General features: G+C 41.6%; 1 pseudogene; it reads left to right on the forward strand.

The window, feature by feature from the left end:
* Window positions 1-2,096: 2,096 nt before the first annotated feature.
* On the forward strand, window positions 2,097-7,175 carry LOC124672800 (annotated as a pseudogene).
* Window positions 7,176-12,000: the final 4,825 nt, after the last annotated feature.

Genomic DNA, 12,000 nt, shown 5'->3' on the forward strand with positions numbered 1-12,000 from the left:
ACAAGAGACAATGCAAAAAACAGAGACAGAATCTGTCAAAACAGAACAGCCAGTAAAGACGGATTTTTAAGAGGTACTTCCGTTGCTCAAATCAGAAAACTCAAAACTAATGAAAGTTGCGTACATATCTGAGGATCACTCACGTAAAGTGGCAGATTTTTCTGAGTTACCTATAGAGAATCCTACCCAAATTCGTGACAGCAAGAAATCTGTTTCTGTGCAGAAATCCAAATCTAGCATCAACCTTCTATTAGAGACTTCACTTGGCACAATATTGCAATAAAATAAAGATAAGGAGAGGTTGCTACAGTAGTAACAACTTCCAAGACTCAAATATAAAACAAAAGTGCTGTAGTAAAATAAAGACATGGGTTATCTCCCAAGAAGTGCTTTCTTTATAGCCATTAAGATGGGCTCAGCAGTTTTAATGATGCACTCGCAAGAAATAAGAGTTGAAGCAAAAGAGAGCATCAAGAAGCAAATTCAAAACACATTTAAGTCTAACCCACTTCCTATGCATAGGAATCTTGTACACAAATAAATTCATGAAGAACAAAGTGACAAGCATAGAAAGATAAAACAAGAGTAACTTCAAAAGTTTTAGCATATAGAGAGGTGTTTTAGTACCATGCAAATTTCTACAACCATATTTTTCTCTCTCATAATAATTTTCAGTAGCTTCATGAATAAACTTAACAATATAACTATCACATAAAGCATGTTTTTCATGATCCATAAACACATAATTTTTATCAAGCTCAAACATAATGGATTCTTGTTGCGACATTGAGTGATCTGTGCTTTGTAAAACGTTCTAACTAAAATTTTGCAATAAATGAAGACTGCATCAGTTTGATGCAGATTCGTAGGCCAAACTCCACATTTTGAAAAAAAGATGAAATGTGATGGTATCATCGGAACCAAGAATAAACTTAATTCTTGGTTGACTGAGAATTATTGGCGTGCTAGCTACTGATCAGTGGAGTACATAATACATGGTCACAACGAAAAAGTTATCGGAAATTCAAACGAATTTCACGAAATAAACAATTCTCGTTAAGAGACAGGAAAATTATTATGTCACTCAAATTTTTTGGTCAAATTTGAATAAACTCGAGACACCATATGTCAATTGAGAACAAGCAAGTGCGTATAGGTTTGCCCTATGCCAGGGCTGTCCACGATAGCCACTTTGCGCTCCTCTGTTGGCCGAATCTTTCCCTGGTTGCCCTGGTTGCTTTCTCGTGTGGCATGCTACGGTTGGTTGGAGTTAAGAAGAACAGCAGGTGCTCTACCCTCCATACACTGTCCATGGACCATAGCTCTTGTAATTGTGAGGGGTTGTTTGTTGTTTGGTACGATATCTCACCCGGGATTCCTTCGTTGGGAAGAAAGCGCATCGAGCCCCGAGGCCCGAGCCGATCTCCTCTCTCCCAATGCACATGGCCTCCCAAGACACGCCACCCACTTCCACTCCCATCTAGATCTTCTTCCTCTCGTCGGGTCGGGCCGGCTCCCGGACCTGTGCCGCCACCGCCACCGCAGCCGCAAACCTCCTCTCCTTGGCCTCCTCCACCATCATGGCGTTATCCCATCACCACCACCCTCCTCTGTGACAAGGGCCGCCGATGGGCGAGGCGAAGAATTAGCACACTGGCCATGACGAGGCGGTGACGGCGACGAGATTTGTAAGTCGACTCAGTGGCCAGGAGAGACCGCGCCCCATGCCCACGCCTCTCGATCGGGGGTCTACGTTGGTCGCCTTGCTGCGCCAGTGTGTTCCCCGTATCAGTAATCTCGCAGCCCAGATTGACACTTGCCAAGGTAGCCCATCGTCTGACATCTTCTGCATCAAGATATGCTGCAACCAACCTCGTCCAAAGAGATCAAGACAATGGAATCATGCTTGACGAAGATGCATCGGGTGCTCTACAGGTAGCCGGCTAGCCGTGTCTCTCTTCCCCCTAATCTCTATGTCTTACTTTTTCTTTTCTTCTCCCTTTCTCCCCCGGTGAACCACTTCTTCTGCAGTAGCAGCAAACAATGGAGGAGTTTTTGCTGCTTGGGCATTGAGCAGCAAGCCATACCGAATTCAGATGGAGTATGGGAAGGGAGTGGTCTGCATCCAGGTTAAACACGGTTACTTGCACTGCTCCATACGATTTTTTGCACATGACAATATCTTATTTTATGCCATACAATTCCAGTTACGATAACTTAAAGTTATGTACTATCTCTTTGTTGTGTTACACACCTCACGCCTCAGAAGATTGGTCACTTCTTTCTACTTGCTAGGAATGCATCTGCTTGTGGAGCTCCAAACGGGGTGCTGGTGAATGGCAATGTCAAGAAACACAATTCTATGAAAAGTTGTTATTTAGGCTTGCAAGAGGGAGATTCGATGCTAATCCAACAAGCCCGGTACGTGACAAGGAGTTTTCTTTCAGTTCTTATCATTAGATGAATTTGTTTCTTCCAAAGAGAGGTTTGTTGTGCTTTACAGTCTAAAGAATGAAATCTGAACTTGAAATCTTATATGTGTTCCAGAACCAGTTTCGTTGATCATGGCTGTATTTCATAGTATCAGTACTTGGGCTAAAAATGTCAGTATCTTGTAGGCCTAAACTTGACGAGAAAAACATTCTGGACTCATTATGAAGATTTCGGTCACACAGGTGCCGACAGAAAGAATTTTTTTAGTAAGTTACATATGCACTACCACAGAGTATTTGTTTGGACTTGTTGGATTCTCTGAACTTTTTGGTGAATCCAACATTTTGTTCAGAATTATATATGGCATCTTCTATCTCTTTTCTTATCTGATCAAATCATCATATAAATTACTGATGTGGAAGATGCTAATCCTACAATTAAATGACCATCAACTTCGTGTTAGTGGCATGCAGGTCATAGTTGCAGCAAATCACATGGACATTCTTGATCTTCTTTTACTGTGCCGGTTGGCTGGAAGACCCATGGAGAAATTGTTTGATATTCGCTGATGTGAAATATCTATAACTTTTTGGCTCCATTGTTATATAGTTTCCTTTGTTCAATAGCCCAATTTTATGCATTGTCTGTGATATCTTATTTTTTGCGGATTTACGACACTAAGTTTTCCACATTGTGTTGTAGGGTTGATGATGCTACAAGAGCAAGATCCGGATATGAGATCTCGATCGAGGAGACGGGTGGTTATATTCATTTCGTCTTGCTTAGATTGTTGCACTTGAACAGTTCAAAAACTAAATCAAGCACTATCGTTAATTATCTCAGAGAGCATTTGACCAGGTGTTACTTTAGGAATGAACCAAAGTGCTAGCTCACTTGCTTCAAAACCGAGAGATCCTCTTGCTTGAAAAATGAATCGTACTGCTCTCTCACTTGCTTCATTTAATCATGATGACTCATTTAGTCATTGCATGTCCATGTTTTAATTGATTAGTGGTTAATTGATAACTGATATGATAATTAGGCAAGCTGGGAGCTGATCTATTTGTTTTTCTTTTGGTTTTGTTGTTTATTAATTTGTTTGCCTCCATTACATCATTTATTTACGCAAATGAATTTGGACATATTGAGCCAGTACTATTTGTTTACACATATGATGTTTGGAAGCTAAGATACATCACTTTTGTGTTAGTTTCTCATGATCTATCAACCATTTGCCTCAGAAAGGGACACAAGTGATTTTTATAACACATTTTCTTCAGATGTGTTTGATTTGAAGGTTAATCAAGGTTGCAGTAAAATTTCTTTCCATATTGATGTGCAGTGACAAACCAAGAGTGCATAATTTTAGTGTTCTTTGAAATTGGTCTATCAGTGTCAGGATTATAAGAGCAAGGTATGCTGCTTGTCCTACTCTGAATTGTGTGCTTGTTCAATAACTCATTCATGGATGGTAAAAGGTCCATATAATTATATATGTGCTACAATTTCCCACTTTATATGTTTCTAACCTATATGCAAATAATGCAAAATCGTGAATTCTTACTCTGGAAATATTAACATGGATAGTTTGTTCCCATCCGTGGGGAGTATTGAATTGTTAGGGATGGAAAATCGACTTTTCAGTGAAAGAGATTCACCTTTCCTATTCATATATTGATATTTAAAACTGCAGAATGCTATATATTTTCCATCTACATAAAATTGCTGCTTTATTGATACTGCTACCTTGTCATCTTCCAGACAAAAAGGCTCCCATAGTGGTAAAAATTTCCTACAGATTTATGCTCAGTCTCATGCTAGCTAGACTGAATATTGTCGCAGAGTGTACTAAATCACAAGATCTGTGGGGCTCTACTTTTCAGCACTTAAGAACTGTCTCTGGAAGGTGCACCTATCCATGTGTCTTTGTAGTTGATTCCATAGATGAAGGCAAAGCAGAAGACACCATTGCTATGGAGCCTAATAGCCTCACAGTAGCATTACTATTACCAGAAGTGGCATGTAAAACAACTCCTTTTTTGCGAAACGTGTAAAATAACTCTTATGTTTAGCTAATCTATTCTATAGAAATTGACTCAATATCAGTGAATATCTTTTGGAACCGTGACCTATGAACACTTTGCCTATTACCATGGCATGTATGTTTGTCACAAGAGATTGAATTACAACCAATTTGACTGACAAGTACAGTACATAAGCCATCACGATGTTCAGATTGGATGCAAAGGTCAATGCCGGTCATGTGCCGTCCACGAGCAAGACGTAGTTGAACGTAGAGAAAATGGGAGAGAGGTAAATATCACGATGAGAGCCCCCATGTGGCTGGCAGAACCAAACCTAGATCTGCCTACCGGAACCCTTTGGCGGCAAAGTGGCACATCGGTTTAGACAGCAGGAGCACCAAACCCAGATCTGCCTATCGGAACTCTACGGCGGCGAAGTGGCACACCGAGCACATAACAGCATGAGCGGAAAATTTAGGCAACATCGACATGGCGTGTGCAGCATTTGGCCACAATTGGATCGCACAGGACCAGTGAAGAGGCGCCCCATGGGGCGCCCCAACCACTAGTAGATAAAGAGGGCGTCCATCTTGCGTCAAATGGGTTGAATTGCAGCGGTAGAGGGACTAGGTGGGTTGTTTCTAGGTTCTGAGACTGATTGCTTGCCACTTAAATTTATTTGATGAAAATAATTTGAATTCTAGACTCCAATCTAATTAAAACTTTTGAAAAGTTTCTACAAAATTTCCTTATTTTCGTGAAATTAATGAATCTTTGTCTGGTGCGAAATTTTTCTGAAAGAAAAATGCAGAATCCTCAATGGTCATACACGGAAAAACGCATTTCTCTGACTAAGCGCTTCAGGAATCTAAGAATATGCGACCGAGCCAGCATATGCTTCTTGTTATATTGTGATTTTAATTTGTAGAAAGGGTAACTTCTAACGAGCGGAGCGAGACCCATTGTCTGAGGCTTGGGCTGAATGTACCATGGGAGGACAAAAAACATTGATATCAAGTACCATTATGTTCGACGTTGTTGCTCAAGGTAAACTGAAGTTATGTAAGATAAGTACTCATGATAATCCTGCTCATATGATGACAAAGTCAGTTCTTGGTGTCAAGTTTGAGGTTTGCTCGAGCTTGGTTAACCGTTTATCCCAAGTGGCTATTGATGCAAGCAAGTGTTTTCTTTGTTTGTTTAGAAGATTGTTGAAGTTCATGCTACAAGAAGAAATTTGTCTCAATGTGGTGTTTATTATATTGTGATCCAAATTCATAAGAAAGCTAACTTCTAACGAGCAGAGCGAGGATCGATACCACCATCTATATATACCTCTTATAAGCGTCAGCTAGATTCGCTTCATAATATACCCACGGCTTTTGTAAACACTCACCGATATAGTAAAGTTTTGTACTCACTCTGTGTTGCTGGCAGATGGGACGAAGCCTAGCAAGCTGCAGGCAAGAGTATGTACCTACAATGTGCAGCGCTAATTGAGGCGCTTAAACACATTTTTTTAGCGCTAGAATAGTGCCTGCCGTTGATGTTGCATGCGGCAAAAAAGGTGGAGCGTCCGACGCGTGAATAAGAGTCGACACAAGATATATTCCTAGAATTGGAAGGGATTTGGCCAAAACCGCCAGGATTATTACCCCTTACGCCCGCTCTAGTCGCATTGTAGATGCCTAAATAACGAATCTTCATACAAACAAAAACATGGATCTGGCCAAGCGGCCATAGTGATCAGTGCACGCTAGTTTCTAATAGGTACATTTGTTAGATCATCTTCACTAGTGATCTCTATATTGCACCGCAACAACGCGTTGGTAATGTCGTTTAGGGGAGCGCCGGCAACACTGCCGCGGTTGGGGCTTTGCTCCCCCCACCAGCATCCTCCAAATTGAGCCGTCATTAATCAAATTAATTGGAATTGTTAAAATTCAATAAAGATATGATGTCTGCCAACGCTGGAAACAACATAAAAACGCGAGATCCCCTAAATCAAACTAAGGTTGCCTGCAAGAGAGGTTGGCATGACATTCTATTTACCAACTAGAAAAATACATTAATAAAATGCATTGTTTTCATACCACATAGTCCTACACATAAATATTATACAAGTACTAATGGTTTTTTTTTAGCACACACGCTCAATACACAAATCGGTATAGGGACCTTACCAGGCACAGTGATGAGTGCACGCTAGCTCCTAGTACGTACGTATGTGCGTTTCATTCACGAGAAATTCGACGGCGCCAACTCCACGGCGGCGTCCCCGCTGCTCCGCTCCCTGCTGGGTGGCAACGCCACGTTCGGGGAGCTCGGCGTGCTGAACGACGAGCTGCACGCCGGCCCGCGCACGCCGCTCGTCCGAGCTCGTCGGCCGGCTGCAGGGCTTCTTCGTCAGCATGGATCTGGCCGACCTACCTGTCCACCGTCACGCTCGTGTTCACGGCCGGGGAGCGCCACGGGAGCACGCTGGCGGTGCAGGGCCAGTACCTACCACTTCGACTTCACGGCGCAACGGTGGAGCGCGCCGTCGGCAGCGGCACAGGGCAGTTCAGGATGGCGCGCGGCTACTCCTTCCTCATGGTCGTGAGCGCGCCGACGCCGGAGACGGCCGTGTTCGGGATCGACCTCTTCTTGCTAGCTAGTGCCGCCGTGCGGCCAGTACTACTAGCTACCTACTTAGCTGGATTTGAACCTCGAATATAAAACAACTTCCAAGACTCAAATATAAAACAAAAGTGCTGTAGTAAAATAAAGACATGGGTTATCTCCCAAGAAGTGCTTTCTTTATAGCCATTAAGATGGGCTCAGCAGTTTTAATGATGCACTCGCAAGAAATAAAAGTTGAAGCAAAAGAGAGCATCAAGAAGCAAATTCAAAACACATTTAAGTCTAACCCACTTCCTATGCATAGGAATCTTGTACACAAATAAATTCATGAAGAACAAAGTGACAAGCATAGAAAGATAAAACAAGAGTAACTTCAAAAGTTTCAGCATATAGAGAGGTGTTTTAGTACCATGCAAATTTCTACAACCATATTTTCCTCTCTCATAATAATTTTCAGTAGCTTCATGAATAAACTTAACAATATAACTATCACATAAAGCATGTTTTTCATGATCCATAAACACATAATTTTTATCAAGCTCAAACGTAATGGTATCAAAACTTTCAAACCCACTTTTATCAATAATATAACAAGATGATTGATCAATCGCAAAAGATATGGGACTCCTAGATAAAGTCAAGACTTCTCCAATCCCATTTTCATTAGTAGTACAATTAATATTATCAAGTAACATATGACCATCATCTAGAGATTTATCATAAACATTTGTCAAGCAAAACTCTTTAGTACCATGCATTTCGACATCAGGCACAAACAAAGCATTATCATAAGATTTATCAAAATAGCATGGATTATCATGAATAACAGTAGCATAATTATTCTCACAAGTTTTACTCATAAAGAATATTTCAAGAGAATCCACAGGAACATAACATTCATCCGCCTTTGGTAAGCATGGAGGACAATCAAATAGTGTAAGAGATAAAGAGTTACTCTCATTAGAAGGTTGGCATGGGTAGCTAATCCATTCTTCCTCCTTTTGTTCATCACTCTCCTCTTCTTTTTCATCCAATGAGCTTTCACGTTCATCAATTTCCTTCTCTTTTTCATCCAATGAGGTTTCAGGTTCATCAATTTCTTCTTCCACGGGTTCCTGCAAATTGTGAGTGCATTCTTGTGCATTAATGAATCTCTCTTTATAATCAATGATATAAGGATTATCACTATAGCTTTCTATGCAAAAATTAAGGATAGAAGAGACATAATCTTTAAGGTCCTTACAAACAACACAAGTTTCATAATTTTTAGCCATGAATGATTCTATCTCAGAAGCTCCCATAAACAAAACAAATTGTTCTACTTCTTCGAACCCAAAATGAATATAGCTATTCCAATTATAGTTCTTAATTAAAACTTCCTCACTAAAGCCACATTGAAATTTAAGATGTTTAGTATCCTGTTTAGAGCAACAGTTTATATCATGGCGTTTAAGCAAGATTTTAGCAATTGCATTCAATTTTTCTATCACAGCACTCATAACTTTTCCCGTTCTTGATTCTCTATAATTATTATATAATTCAATAAGCTCCAAATAGATTGTAGGTTCTCCCATAGCAACAGTTTTTTAATTTTTCGGTTTTTCAAATTTTTATGGATTTTCGGGTATATAGAGAAAATAAAACAAGACAAAAACAAACTAGGCAAAAGTAAACTAAGCAAAACAAAATAAAATAAAACAGAGAGAGATGTAGAGTGTACTCCCCAAGTGAACTTATGAGTAGAGCTATGCCTCCCCGGCAACGGCGCCAGAAAATAGTCTTGATGACCCACAAGTATAGGGGATCGCAACGAGTCTTCGAGGGAAGTAAAACCCAAATTTATTGATTCGACACAAGGGGAGGTAAAGAATACTTATAAGCCTTAACAATTGAGTTGTCAATTCAGCTGCACCTGGAAAAGCACTAGTAACAGGGGTGATGTGGAAGCAGCAGTGATATGAGAGCAATAGTAACAGTAACACAGAGGCAATGGCACCAGAAAATAGTTGATACTACTTCCAATTATATGTAGGAACGAGTATATGATGATGAAAGATGGACTGGGGTTCCCAGCTATCTACACTAGTGGTAACTCTCCAATAACAAGTGTTGGGTGAACAAATTACAGTTGGGCAATTGATAGGATTGAAATAGCATTAAGACAGAACATCAAGATTATTAATCATGTAGGCATGTTTTCCATATATAGTTATACGTGCTCGCAATGAGAAACTTGCATAACATCCTTTGTCCTACCAGCCGGTGGCAGCCGGGCCTCTAGGGAATGTACTGGAAATTAAGGTACTCCTTTTAATAGAGCACCGGAGCAAAGCATTAACACTCCGTGAAAATATGTGATCCTCATACCTAAGCCTTCCCCTCCAGTTATCCCCATTTTCTGTCACTCTGGGGCCTCGGGTTCCGGACATAGACATGTGCAAACAACTTGTAGATACAATCTAAGCAATAAGTATAGAGCTTAAATCTAAGATCATGCCACTCGGGCCCTAGTGACAAGCATTAAACACAACAAGATTGCAGCAACAATAACTTCATAAATTTTATAGTAACAATCCATCGGATCTCAACAAACACAACACCGATTACATCAGATGAATCTCAATCATGTAAGGCAGCTCATGAGATCATTGTATTGAAGTACATGGGGGAGAGAGTACCAACTAGCTACAGCTAGAACCCGTAGTCCATGGGGGAACTACTCAAGGAGCATGATGGAGGCGATGGCGTTGATGGAGATGGCTTCCGGGGGCACTTCCCCGTCCCGGCGGCGTGCCGGAACAGAGATTCTGTCCCCCGAAACGGAGTTTCGCGATGGCGGCGGCGCCCCTGGAGTATTTCTGGAGTTTCGTCAATTGGTATCGCGTTTTTAGGTCGAAAGGGGTTATATAGGCGAAGAGGCGGCGCAGGAGGGCGCCTGGGGGTCCACCCCATAGGGCGGCGCGCCCCTCTTACAGGCCGCGCCGGCCTATGGTGCGGGGCCCCAGGCCTCCCCTCTGACTCCCCTTCGGTGTACTGGTCCGTCTCGGTGAATTATGATGTTTGGTCTTCGTTTCGTCGAATTCCGAGAATATTGCCCGAACAGCCTTTCTGGAACCAAAAACAACAGAAAACAGGAACTGGCACTTCGGCATCTTGTTAATAGGTTAGTTCCGGAAAATTCATAAAAACATTATAAAGTGCGAGCAAAACATGTAGGTATTGTCATAGAACAAGCATGGAACATCAGAAATTATAGGTACGTTGGAGACGTATCAACGTTCCCCGGCTAACAAAGGGACATGTGCCTCACTGCTCTTTAGTTTGGCTAAATACTACCTAGATGACACTGAAATAATATGTTGGTGGGCCAATAAATCATTTTGAGGATGGATTTGGCCCAAGAAACCAAAATTCTTTATGTGGCCTAAACCAATTTGAAAACTTGACAATCTCAAAGTTGTCTAAAAAACGTTCCAATTTCAAAGCGAGATGATTTGAGCGCTAGGAATCAGCCGACTGATTTGGGGAAAATTAGTTGGCTTCCCAACAATCTGAACCTTTAAGTGAGGGAATATCATGCGTTCGATCATAGTAACAAAAACGTTTTGGCGTGTATCAATTTTTCTCTATGTATTCAACATCTATTTGCAACATTTTTTTCCAGCAAAAGTCGTGAAAAAACATTAATTGCAAACATTCCGAATGCATGCATGTAGCAAAATCAAAAACATATGCAATAAATCCCATGTTTGTTACAGAACACGTCAGAATTGGATCATTTGTGTGTTTCACTCATTTGCAATATTTTATACACACCAATATAGCAAAAGGCAACATAGTATGTAACAAATCCCCCAATTTTGGTTGCACCAAAATGTAAAATGTGTGATCATTTGCAACAAAAGTATCAATGTATCCAACATGTGCTCAACTTATCCAACATTACATAAATAATCGTTTAAAATATTTGGAGGAAACTCTTTGTAGCATATGCCCAAAATCTCTGGAACATTTTACACATGGATTTACAACAAAAAAAGATCAACGAGCATCCAACAAATCAGGGCTCCCTTTGCAAAACGCGATATTGCAAACAATACTAACCTCTAGTGTCACCATGGATATTCCTCCTGGGCTAATTCGAGCTCGCCAACGACAAACCATACTCATTGGATCCTCCTTGTTGGCGAATCCTATTGTACCTATCGCTAATGGTTTTGCTTCACTTTTTTATTGTGTCAGTGATAAAGAAGTGTGGCGCAATGGTGTCATGTTGTGGGGTTGCCATTTTGCATTGGATCCGGCGACCCCCAACATATATCCCTCTCGCTCCTTTATCTTTTCAAACCTGGAGCACGTCGATAACTAGGGATTGCAGCACATACATGTACATCCATGGCGTGGGACGCTTAGCCAACCCTTGGCGGGTAGCGGTTGGCAAGATAGCGCCGGCGACCTAGAGGTGGAGACGAACGACCTGGCCAACAGCGCCGCCTGCGTGGAGGAGCAACGGTTGCATGATGAGCGTGGGGGAGCTGCAGTAGTAGCGGTAGCAATACGCGTATATCATCGGCAGGGACGCACAGAGGAGGAGCGGTGACATTGCACACCGGTCATTGGCGGTGGCGCAGGAGGAGGGATGGCAGCAGCGCCGCCCGCGGAGGTGCAGCGGCCAGCATCTCCCCTAAAGCAAGAGACATATAGGGAAGGAGAGAGATACTCACACGCATGTAACCGGCCGATGGATCAGCCAGTTGACAAATGACAAATAGATTACTTCCCCTGTCCTAAAAAAGCCACTCTATTTTATCTAGATACGGATGTATGAAAAAAGTGTATTAATGAGGAAGATATAAGTTTTTCCACGGATAAAAAATGCACTTTTCGGCCAACTCCCAAGCACAGTAGAATTCTACGTGCT

Source organism: Lolium rigidum, chromosome 7 (genome assembly GCF_022539505.1).
Source record: "Lolium rigidum isolate FL_2022 chromosome 7, APGP_CSIRO_Lrig_0.1, whole genome shotgun sequence".
NCBI lineage: Eukaryota > Viridiplantae > Streptophyta > Magnoliopsida > Poales > Poaceae > Lolium > Lolium rigidum.